Source organism: Zingiber officinale, chromosome 6B (genome assembly GCF_018446385.1).
Source record: "Zingiber officinale cultivar Zhangliang chromosome 6B, Zo_v1.1, whole genome shotgun sequence".
Lineage (NCBI taxonomy): Eukaryota > Viridiplantae > Streptophyta > Magnoliopsida > Zingiberales > Zingiberaceae > Zingiber > Zingiber officinale.
In genome coordinates, this window is record NC_055996.1 from 47,154,981 (window position 1) to 47,166,193 (window position 11,213).

Genomic DNA, 11,213 nt, shown 5'->3' on the forward strand with positions numbered 1-11,213 from the left:
AAAATCTAGCACACAAGGTAAGAAACCCCTCACCTGCAGTATAAGTAGCTCCGTTTGGTTTTATACGCACTAGTTTAGCTATATGCTGTTTTTATTGACGCATAGGGTGAATTTGACCCTCCTCGCAGATTTAGGGATTTAGTGAGTACTTCTAGATGGGCTGGACACGTATTCCCTCTTCAGTGGGGGTTCCTAGATGTTGTCGGGTGCCTATAAGTGGTCTCCCTAATAGAGGGGAGAGTTGGGGCACACTAGGTGTTCGATAAAATAGCTAGTTAAGTTAAAATGCAAATTAGACATTTTAATAGCTCAGTTAAATGCATTAGAAGCATTTAAATCAGTAAATCAGTTTATTTTAGCTTATATGGGACTACGGTCCAATGGGTGGGCTCCCACAGTCGCCTCTAGGTTCAGACAACCTAGCTCTAGGTTCAGATAACCTAGAAACAGCAAGTTAAAACAGTTAGTTATATTCAGTATTTTACTTTCAGTGGCACTGTACTGGATCAGATATCCATTGGGTTGGACTCCCACAGTCGTCCCTAGGTTTAGATAGCCTAGTTAACCCTACTAAATTCGGGACTTGCAAACCCGGGTCTAGTTAGGGATGCGCGCACAGCAAGTACAGTTGCCAGGGCCCATCAGCAGCATGTTTAGTATTTTCACTTACTATATGTATATGGTTTTCAACCTTTCACAAAGTAGTTTGCGAATTCAGTACAGTCCTAGCTGTAGCTCAGTTTTTAGTATCAGCTTAGTTCTTTATTGATACCATGTGATTGATATCATGTTCAGCTTTAGATATGTCATGATTGTATGCTTATATGCCATGCCATGTTTAGTTTATTCAGTATACTTAGCATATCCTTTCAAACAGCATGATTTAAAATCATATTTGCATCGTATGCATGTTTTAGTGAGGTAGATGGTTTCTTACTAAGCTTTTTAGCTTACAGATACTATTTTCCTTATACTGCAGATACAGGTAAAAGGAAAATGGACTAGCAGAGGAAGCTAGAGGCCAATGCAAAGATGGTGTGTGTGGTAGGAACTGGAATAAAAGATTCTTAGGGGACTTAGCAAGTTTAAACCGTAGAACTCTTTAGTGTTTTACTTTCATGCACGTTTAGTTGTGTAATGCTATGAATCAGTGAACTATGTGTCATGTTAAGTTTAGAATACTAGTTTTATGTTATTAGAATGTTTCTCATGTAGTGTATAACTCATATGTGAGATTTTGGCACGCCTAAGTGCTGAAATCAGAGTTTCAGGCTGAAATCAGAGTTTCAGGCTAAAATCAGAACTCTGATCGGTCTACAGACCGATCAGGGAGTGGGTTGTGCCGCTGGATCGGTCAGCTGACCGATCCATGCGCGAACAGAGAGTTGGCCTCTGTTATGGATCGGTCAGCCGACCGATCCAATTTGCGAACAGAGAGCACTGACGCTCACTGATCGGTCAGCCGACCGATCAGTGTGCTACTGGATCGGTCAAGCCGACCGATCAGGGTACTCCTGGATCGGTCGGTAGACCGATCCAGCCGCATATAGAGGCGAGGGAGCATATGGATCGGTCTGTCGACCGATCCATAGAGTTTTTCCGTGCCAGTAACAAGCTGGATCGATCACGGGATCGATCCGACAGCCCAATCGATCTATGGATCGATTGAAGTGCCTGATTACAGCTAGCAGGCCATCCGAGGGGCATAGATTATCTTCCCTAACATGTGTACAACTCCTAGGTACACCTAGAACACTAAGTTAAACTTTACAGCATTTAGTTCAGTAAAATTTTAAATTAGCCAGTTTTCATTCCGCATTAATAGTCCAGCACAGCAAAACTGTAGCGACCGGCCTCGCAGCCTAGTCAGTAGGAGGCGGGGCGTTACATTTATACCTAGTAATGAATATAGTCTAGTACGCAATCCGCCCATTCGGATCGCACTTCGTCAATTTCTTCGTTAGAGTAAATTGTTTTCATGAACTGTTAACAAACCCAGATTATATTAGTAAAAAAATCAGTAATGAAGAAGCAAAGTCAAATAAAAGAAATTATTTGAGAAAATTGAGAATATGTCAAATATTACCATTAAGCTAAGTGAATCCTTCTCACCGGTAGAATTTCCTTCAATAATTTCTCTCATAAATTTCATCACATAAAACCCACATTATTTAGCATCAGGTTGTCAAGGACCCTATGTTAACAAAAAATTATCAACGAATAATGCACAGTTAAATATTTTTAAATTAATCACAAGTAAACATATGTGTGTATATATAATATACAAACCTTTACGACTTTCCACATAGGCTTCTTTTTCCCTTTCCTTTGCTTGTGTGAATTGAACAATTTCAAGCTCCTTTGTACAACAAGAGTTGATGTATGATTAATAAATTAAATTAAATGCTTAATTAAAAAATAAATATGTACTCACATATCCACTACATATTTCCAGTCCTCATAACGATTGTGATGATTAAATGAATCGAACAAATAAACCATCTCCACATAAGGGTCGATGACAGTCAAAATCCAATGACAACTATGCACAAAACAGAGTCAATGCATAAATTCAACAGAATTGTTGAAATAAATCTATTAAAAATGAAATTGTAATATTTATTTACCCAACATTATGAGATGCCAAAACTAGCTGATTTTTTGTTGCACCACTCAGCCTATCAGCCAAAACACTTGCCTAGCTATTCAAGTATTCAATCTTTTCATTTTTGTCAAGTTTGGATACATATGGCATTACTGGAAGCGTTTGTGGATCCAAAAATCTGAACTTATCCCTAATGAACAGATTAGGGATAAGTTAACTAATAGAATACTAATAAGTTAATTAGTAAAACGTAAGAACAGTGCAATAAATATTAATAAGTAAGAGAATTACTCAATATAAGGATCAACGTCAACATCATTTTCCAAGACATAACGATGTGCTTGATGCAATGGACTATGCACCAGAGCAGTGTAACCGCTGATGAAGTGATACATTGTTTGCGGTAAAGTAAGTTTGCTAACTGGTGGAAGCACGCCAAAAGCATCACATGCCAAGAGGATGACATTCTTAGGGTGCGGACCAACACACGGTATCTTCGCATTAGGAATATACTCAATTGGATATGAAGCTTGAGTGTTCTCTGCAACATCAACAATTCCATTGAACCAAATTCCCTTTCACACAATACCAATTCACTCAAGAAGTTTGTTTCATATTGTTAATCACCTGTAATAGAGTTATCAGAGTAGTCTACTTCCCTAGTGTGTTCATCGAAAACGACGTTTTCCAACACTGCAAGAAATTTGCAAACATTAGGACAAAAAAATATAAATGGTTCCAGTTCAAAGTGCATGTCGAGTTTGATAGGGCACTTGCCGGTTCCAAATTTGACGGCATTCCAAATGTCAGGTTCCTTCTTCTTTGATAGGTCGATACATTTTGCATAGCAACCTCCTTCAATGTTTGAAATACCATTTTCACTCCAGCAATGCTCATCATCGCCAATAAGAAGCCTGTTGTGGTATGTAGACAGAGTAGTTTTCCCTGTGCCTAAAACAACAAAGCAAAAGTCATAAGAACAAAGAAGCCATATGGCAAAAACACTGCAGTGTAACATAATTCTACACATTTACACATGGAATGCTTCTAGTTAAGTTGCAAAGGGCAGTATAGTAACCATGCAATGGTCAGGTGATGCACCAGAATCTCGTCCGACCAACACTTACCTGATAGTCCAAAGAAGAGGGCAACATCACCATCTTTGCCCATATTGTTGCTAGAGTGCAGGGAGAGAATGTTTCTTTTAGGCATTAGATAGTTCATCACACTGAACAAACCCTTCTTCATCTCCCCGGCATACTGTGTGCCAAGGATGACCATTTCTTTCCTATCAAGATTAAGATCAATGCTGGTGGAGGTAGTCATGTAGTGTGTGTATCGATTACATGGAAACTGGCCAGCATTGTAAATTGTGAAGTCCGGAGTACTGAAATCCTCCAGTTCTTCAGGCGTAGGACGGATGCACCTGCAATCCTTCCAATTATTTCATGCAAAAGAGAGTTTTTATTCTTCTAGTTTACATGTTTTCCCTTGGCATTAAGGAGAGAAAGAGGAGCTAGTTAGCTCACTAACACTAATATATGCATATGTATGATCCAGCCTGCTACTAACACAACTATGATTCACTACTAGAGATCAACAGAACAAATTGGTCATTCACAAATACCTTGTATCATTCAGATGACATATTAGGATCTATGAGGAATTACATCAAACACTTGATGTGCATGTGTACCTTATCCAAAGAGTTGAGGTAATTGACAACCCTCTCCCTGTTCACTAGGAAGGTGTGCTCATCCATCTCTATGTTCGGTGAGCCTTTGCATGAATAGTGCACATACATTTTGAGAAGGAACCATCAATGGAAGGATCATGAATTAGTTGTGTGGACTTACTTTCCCCACCAAAGCTCATTGGCAGTGGTTTCATCCTTGACGACGCGCTTGTCCCTCGGCGAACGGCCAGTCTTCATGCTGGACAAGGTAGCCAAGGCTTCGGTCGATGTTATGAATGATCCATGTTCATGTTTTATGGCTTGCTCGTAGAGTTCTACAAGGAATTCGTGATTCTTTCAATGAGAATGAAATGTGATGATTTGAGTGATGAAGAGGAGATGAGAGCAGATACCGGGCGGGGAGAGGTTGTAGAGGACATGGGTAAACTTGAGGGTGCTGTCGCTGACGCTGATGGTCGGCGTCAAGTAGTGGTGGTGCTCGGCTGCGACCTTGGTCGCCTCCGCCTTCCTGGCCGGATCGCCCCTCACCACCTTCGGCCCTGTCTCCCTCGTCAGCGACGCCAATGAATCACTGCGCACAGCACGATTTCATTACAAGAAACGCGAGAGAAAGATTGGATTCCACCTTCTTGTTCTCAAGAATTATTTCCTTTTAGGTTTAGAAAAATCGATCCGCCGGTGGCCCACCAGTATCCGGCAAGGAATCTGGATGTTTCCCCCTTTTTTTATTATTGAGAAAGAGATGTTTGTTTGGAGATTAAATATTGACCTGATGGATTGGAGCAGGAGCTTCTGGCGCTCCTCCTCTGAGATGGTGGCAAAGGCAGCGTTGCCCTGCTGCGCACCGTCCTTGATGGGGGTGGTCGGCGCCGACCTCTTCTTCTGCAGGGAGTGCAGTTCATCGATGGTCTTCGCCTTCACCGGCGGCGCGCTGTCGTCATGGCAGATCCCGTTCTCCGATTTCATCCTCCCGTGCGTCTGGATCTTCGGCAGCCCATTGGAGAACGCCGCCGCTCACCAGGAAACGAGAAGGAGCACAACGTCGTATGAGGAGAAGGAAAGATAAATGACTTAGATTTGGGAACACGAAAACACAGCGCCTAAAAGAAAACAACGAGGGAAAGGAAAATAGCGAAGGGGAGAAATGACCAAATTCAATTACAACGGTTTTTTCAAAACTGTTGTCGTAGCCGCTAAAAACGCGGATAAAGACAACGGTTTATAAAACCGTTGTAAAAAGTGTTGTCGTTTTAAAAAAAAGTCACTCAATGACAACAGTTTTGCTAAAACCGTTGTCTTTTATATTTAATTGGGAGTTCAAAGACAACGATTTTGACAAAAACCGTTGTCTTTGAACAAATACGCAACGCTTTATCTTAAAACCGTTGTCGTAGGGGTGTTGTCGTTTGCAGTTTTTGTTGTAGTGTTTTAATATTATATAATTTGTTCAAAAATAAATCATGTTTACTTATTTTGGTGTTGGAAATCCCTTCGTGTAGTTCAATTAATTTGTTCCATAGGTCCTTCACACTGATGAATGGTCCAACTTGGTTAAGTTCTTCCTTGGTCAAATTGCACTAGAGGGTCTGATTAGTTTTAGCATTAGCTTCAATCTTCTTATTCTTGGCGTTGTCCCATTTTTCACATTCGAATGGTACTCTTTCATTGTTGATGGGGAGAGTGAATCTTGTTTGGATGACTATCTACATCTCCACCTAAGTCTTTAAGTGGTACTCCATCCAACCCTTCTAATAGCCAAATCTTTGCTAGAGAAGAGATGCGGTTGGGTCATACTTTACCCTTTTTTATGGGTCATTTAGTAAAAATCTTGCATGAAAAAATAAGAAGAATGTACCAAGACTTGATCATGAATTAGTAGTGCTTGAGAGAGAGAATAAATGAAAAAATAAAGTGATAAAAAATTGCTCAAATGGTTGCTGCACCAATTCAGAGCACCCCCAGTTTGATACAAATTGTAGGACTAAAAAAGCGCTAGAGGGAGTAGGTGAATAGCACTTTTGAAAACTTGTTTTAACGTTTAGAGTTGGCAACAGAAATAGAAAATAATACAAAGAATACTTTTTTTTACTTAGTTCATAGCTTGCGCTGCTAGTCCAAGGCTCATGGTCCTTGACCACTTTTGATGGGTAATTCACTATTGATCTATTTCTTGAAAGAGAAAGAGAATGTACTTTTTACAAAGAAATAGGATTGGTAGCAACTTTACTGTCCTTGACAAATAAATCATGAAAAAGCACGAATAAAAATTATATCGAATACAATGATCTAGAACTTATTGTGGTTGTCAGAGCAGTAATCTTGTGTGGTGATGACATTTCAGAGTGTGACAGACTTGGAACACTTGGAAGAATTAATGTTTGAGCCTTAGCACAAGACCTTCTTTTACAGGCTAGGATCGATTTACCGATTAGCTTGATTGGTATACCAATCAACATATAAATTGGATCAAGATTTGGTCGATCAGTCTATTGATCCTCGAGATTGGTCTACCAATTCGGCCTTGGCCACTTATGTTATGCCACATTAGCTTGTCAATGAGGCTTTTCAACCATGTTAGCAAGTCAATCCTTATCCTTGACTGGTCCTTCTGCCACATCAACAAGTCAAACCTTATCCCTTTGCAACATCATCTAGGTTGTCCATATCATGTGCCACATTAGCAATTTGAAACTTAACCAATCTATGTTAGATGTCACATCAACACATTGATGGACTTGGCTCACACATCAGCATTCAATCTAGGGATCCAGTTGATTGGTCTACCGAACCCTTTCATTCTACCAATTGAGCCTATCAGTCTATCAATCTTGCAAAATAAGAGTTAGTAGAGTAATATATAATTTAAGCATAAATGAGTTTGACTGTCACTTGATTTTCTGATCTCGACTTGGAAATTAGAGTGAATCCCTTAGTCGGATCGATGCTTAAGGTTGTCCTCACAAAGATGACACGTCCTTACCTATTCTTCTTTTTGGATGAACCACTCCATTCTAGGAGCTTTCTAGTCAACTTAACCTACTAGGACTTTATAGGTTAAGCTACCTGTACACTTGATTTACCTTGTTAGATTCTAATAATATTTAACTTTTAACCTTTGTTAATATCAAAACTCAAGTTTGATTATCTAGTGCTCCCTTCACATATATGATTTATTTTACAATCTCATGATGTATAGTTTCATGATGTTTGATCGTTTGAATATTTACAATTTCAGAGATTTATTTTACAATTTTAGGAAGTTTCAAATAGGTGTAGTTTTAAAGTCATGACAAATTACTTATACAATTATAGAGAATTTCATGTATTCACTGTTTTAGAGTTTTAGACATTCATTTTATAGTTTTAGAAAACTTTAAATATTCACAATTTCAATGATTGTCAAATATGCTTTATAGTTTGAATATTTGACTATTTTTGAAATTGAGATTTAGACACTCAGTTACAAAGCCTGAGACAATTTCACTCAAATTATAGCAACTAAGGTTTCTCATAGCTGCTATAAATAACATTACATACACGTTATATCAACTATAAAATTAAAGCTATTGCAATTTACACTATATACATATTGTAGCATCTATGAAACTATAGCTGCTACAACATTATAGCAAATATAATTCATAGTTACTACAATGAGGACTTGACCAATTCACATTACATACTCATTGTATAAGCTATAGTTTTATAGCTTCTATAATAAGGACTTGATTAGTTTACACTATCTACTCATTGTAACAACTATGAAACTGTAGCTTCTATAACATTATAGTAGCTATGAATACAAGCACTTGATGTAAAGTTAAAATAATCTTCATATGCTTTTAAATCATATGTTACCTCAATTAGCTGATATGATTATTCATATTCCTCTTGTGTTGTATACACAAGACCCATCCGGTTACTGAATAAATCCATAAGATTGGATCACTTTATTAAATCGGATGTTCTAAGATCTCTTGCTTCATTATATATCCAGGGATCAGGTTCATGTTCACCAGGGATCAAGTCCAAAGACTCTCCCAAAAATAACCCTCCCACTACAATGAGACATTACTTGTAATTGTGCATCATTTGTGACACGTGTTGAAGTTTCTTGTGGTATCTCATCTTATACCATTGGTACTAAAGTAGACGTGTCTTCTCTAATTTCATCAAGAGTAATTTTACTCATGGGCTTGTGGTTTATTACATAGTCCTCTTCTAAAAATCAGGCATTGGTGCTAACAATGACCTTCTGATTTTTTTTAGGACTATAAAATAATCCTTCTTTCGTTCCTTTAGGATAACCCACAAACAGGAAAACTTCTGTACGTAATTCCAACTTATCAGTGTCTCCCTTCAGCACATGTGCTGGACTACCCTAGATCCGAATATGTTTCAGACTAGGCTTACGCCCATTCCATAATTCTGTGGGAGTAAAGGGTACTGACTTAGAAGATACCAAGTTCAGAATGTACATTGTCGTTTCTAAAGCATATCCCTAAAACAAATTTTGTTGTATCATGGGAGTTATTGGATTTAGAGTATACAAATTATCAGCCAACGTACTAGAATAGATAACTGCTCTATTTTCTTTACCAAAAGAAACAGAATATCTATCCATAATTTTTAGAAACTGAATTCAAATTCTTTCTAAAACTTGGTACATAAAGATAATTTCTCAAAATCAATATTTTATTCCTATCTAAAGATAGATAAACATCTCCCACTGCAATAGCCACCATTTTCGTAGCATTGCCCATGTAGACGGTAATCTCATCTTCATGTAGTCGTTGAGTTTCCTGGAACCCCTGCAATGAATTGCAAACATGATTAGTGGCTCCTGTATCTACACACCAGGTACCGGTAGATAACACCACTAAACATGTTTTAACTACTAGAGAATAAAATATACCTTTATTGTTCTTCTTTCTAAGAGGACAGTCTACCTTCCAATGTCCAGACTACTTGCATGTGAAGTACTTACCCTTCGGCTTCTTCACACATGCTTTCAGTCCAGTCCCTAGAGATCGATTCACTTTCTTTGCTTGTTTCTTATTCTTCATGCCTTTCGGTTTAGAAGGAGAAACGTTCTCAGTAATATGAATTTGAGAACTTTGATGAAATGGCCCTTCTGCTGCTTGAAGTTCTGTCAGAAGTTTCGCCAACGAATAAACCCTTTTGTTCATGTTATAGTTCAGGCGGAACTGCTCAAAACTTTTTGGCAGCGTCTGGAGAATGATATCAACCTAGGTTTCCCCATCGATTTCTGCTCCAAGGACTTCTATCTCATTCAAAAGAGCCATCATTTTGAGGATATGATCCCTCACGGGTGTCCCCTCAGTCATGGTGGTCATCATCAAGTTTCTCATAGCTTCCTGCCTAGCAGCCTGATTCTGGTGTCCGAAGAGTTCCTTGAGATTGCGCATCATGTCATAAGCAGTAGGCATGGCCTGATGCTGATGTCGCGGCACATTTGACATAGAAGCCAAAATGTAACATCGTGCCATCTCATCTACCCTGACTCATCTCCTCTTCACTAGAATCACTATTAGGCAAGCTTCTTGGATAGATATCAAAAAGTACGAACTTATAGCCTTCAGCAGTTAAGACAATGTCCAGGTTTCGTTTACAATCAATGTGACTGGGACCAGTAAGTTTGTTTTCTTTCAATATAACAACAAGGGGATTGAAGGTCATCCTAAGAATCATAAAACATTTGGTCAAGACTTTAGAATTTAAAATAATATTGATTCCTCAAATAATATAATTTAGATTCACCAACACCTCAAACATCATGAATTTTGTATGCCATGTTAGTGTGAACGTATACAAAATTAAACATTTGTAAGAGGAGGGTTTTACCCATTAATTATCTTATCATCCTAACTTTATGACAAATAAAATTACCTCAAACACCGTGAATTTTGTATGCCACGTTAGTGTGGATATATACAAATTCAAACATTTGTAAGAGGGGGGTTTACCCATTAATTTTATTATCTTGTCAACTTAACTTTATGACAAATTAATAATTGATTTTTCTTCGGTGACACAAATAATAGTAGTGACTCCGATGGGGAGGATATTATTAAATGTGTCTAAGTGTATACCATTACTTGATACTTAGTCCATTAAATAGGATTGTGCCCCTTCAGTTGGAGAAGATCACACGCTCCTAAATAATTTTCTATAACCATCCAATAAGGAAGTTTGTCTAGTGATCCGCAAACAAACTCATTCGTTGTGGAGGAAGGCACTCAGAGCCAATACGCAAGTTTGAATGCATCACTTATAAACCAGTAATGGAGACCGCAGAATTTAAATAAAATTCCTCTCCCACTTAGTTATTTAGAGACGAGGAATTTTAACATGCACACAAGCACACAAACACAAGCACACACATCATAAAAGGCAATAAATAAGAAAAATAATTTTCCAACTATTATGGCCTCATCCAATGCTGTCATCCGTATGCCACCAACCTTAGCCATCGCCAAAGGGTTTACATTGTCACGTCGATCATGCTACCTTTTTTCCACTGCCCCTCTGGTCCTCAAATAGCACCACGCCTAGCAAGGATAGGATCCACGACAAAAAATAAAATTTTACATTTATCGATCTTATATTCCATGAAGGAATGTACATGTAATCTAGATCGAACAAAATGTAAATTCTAAAACTAATACAGCTCTTGCTATATTTAATAATTACAATCATGCACACATATAAAATGCCCTCGACATGTCCGAGGGTCCAATCATACACAATCACAATAAGTCATAATAGTTTGAGCCTGCAACCACAGAGTTAATCTATTTTCACATCCTACTATTATCCTACCTAAGCTTATGTATGAAAAGTGCATAATTAACTGAAAACCAAACATAGAGGCAAAAACCTAGCTTTGAT

The 11,213-nt window shown here is 38.2% G+C and overlaps 1 pseudogene; it reads right to left on the minus strand.

Annotated features, from left to right (window-relative positions):
* Positions 1 to 2,892: 2,892 nt before the first annotated feature.
* LOC121990953 lies at positions 2,893 to 10,795 on the minus strand (annotated as a pseudogene).
* Between the last annotated feature and the right edge of the window lie 418 nt (positions 10,796 to 11,213).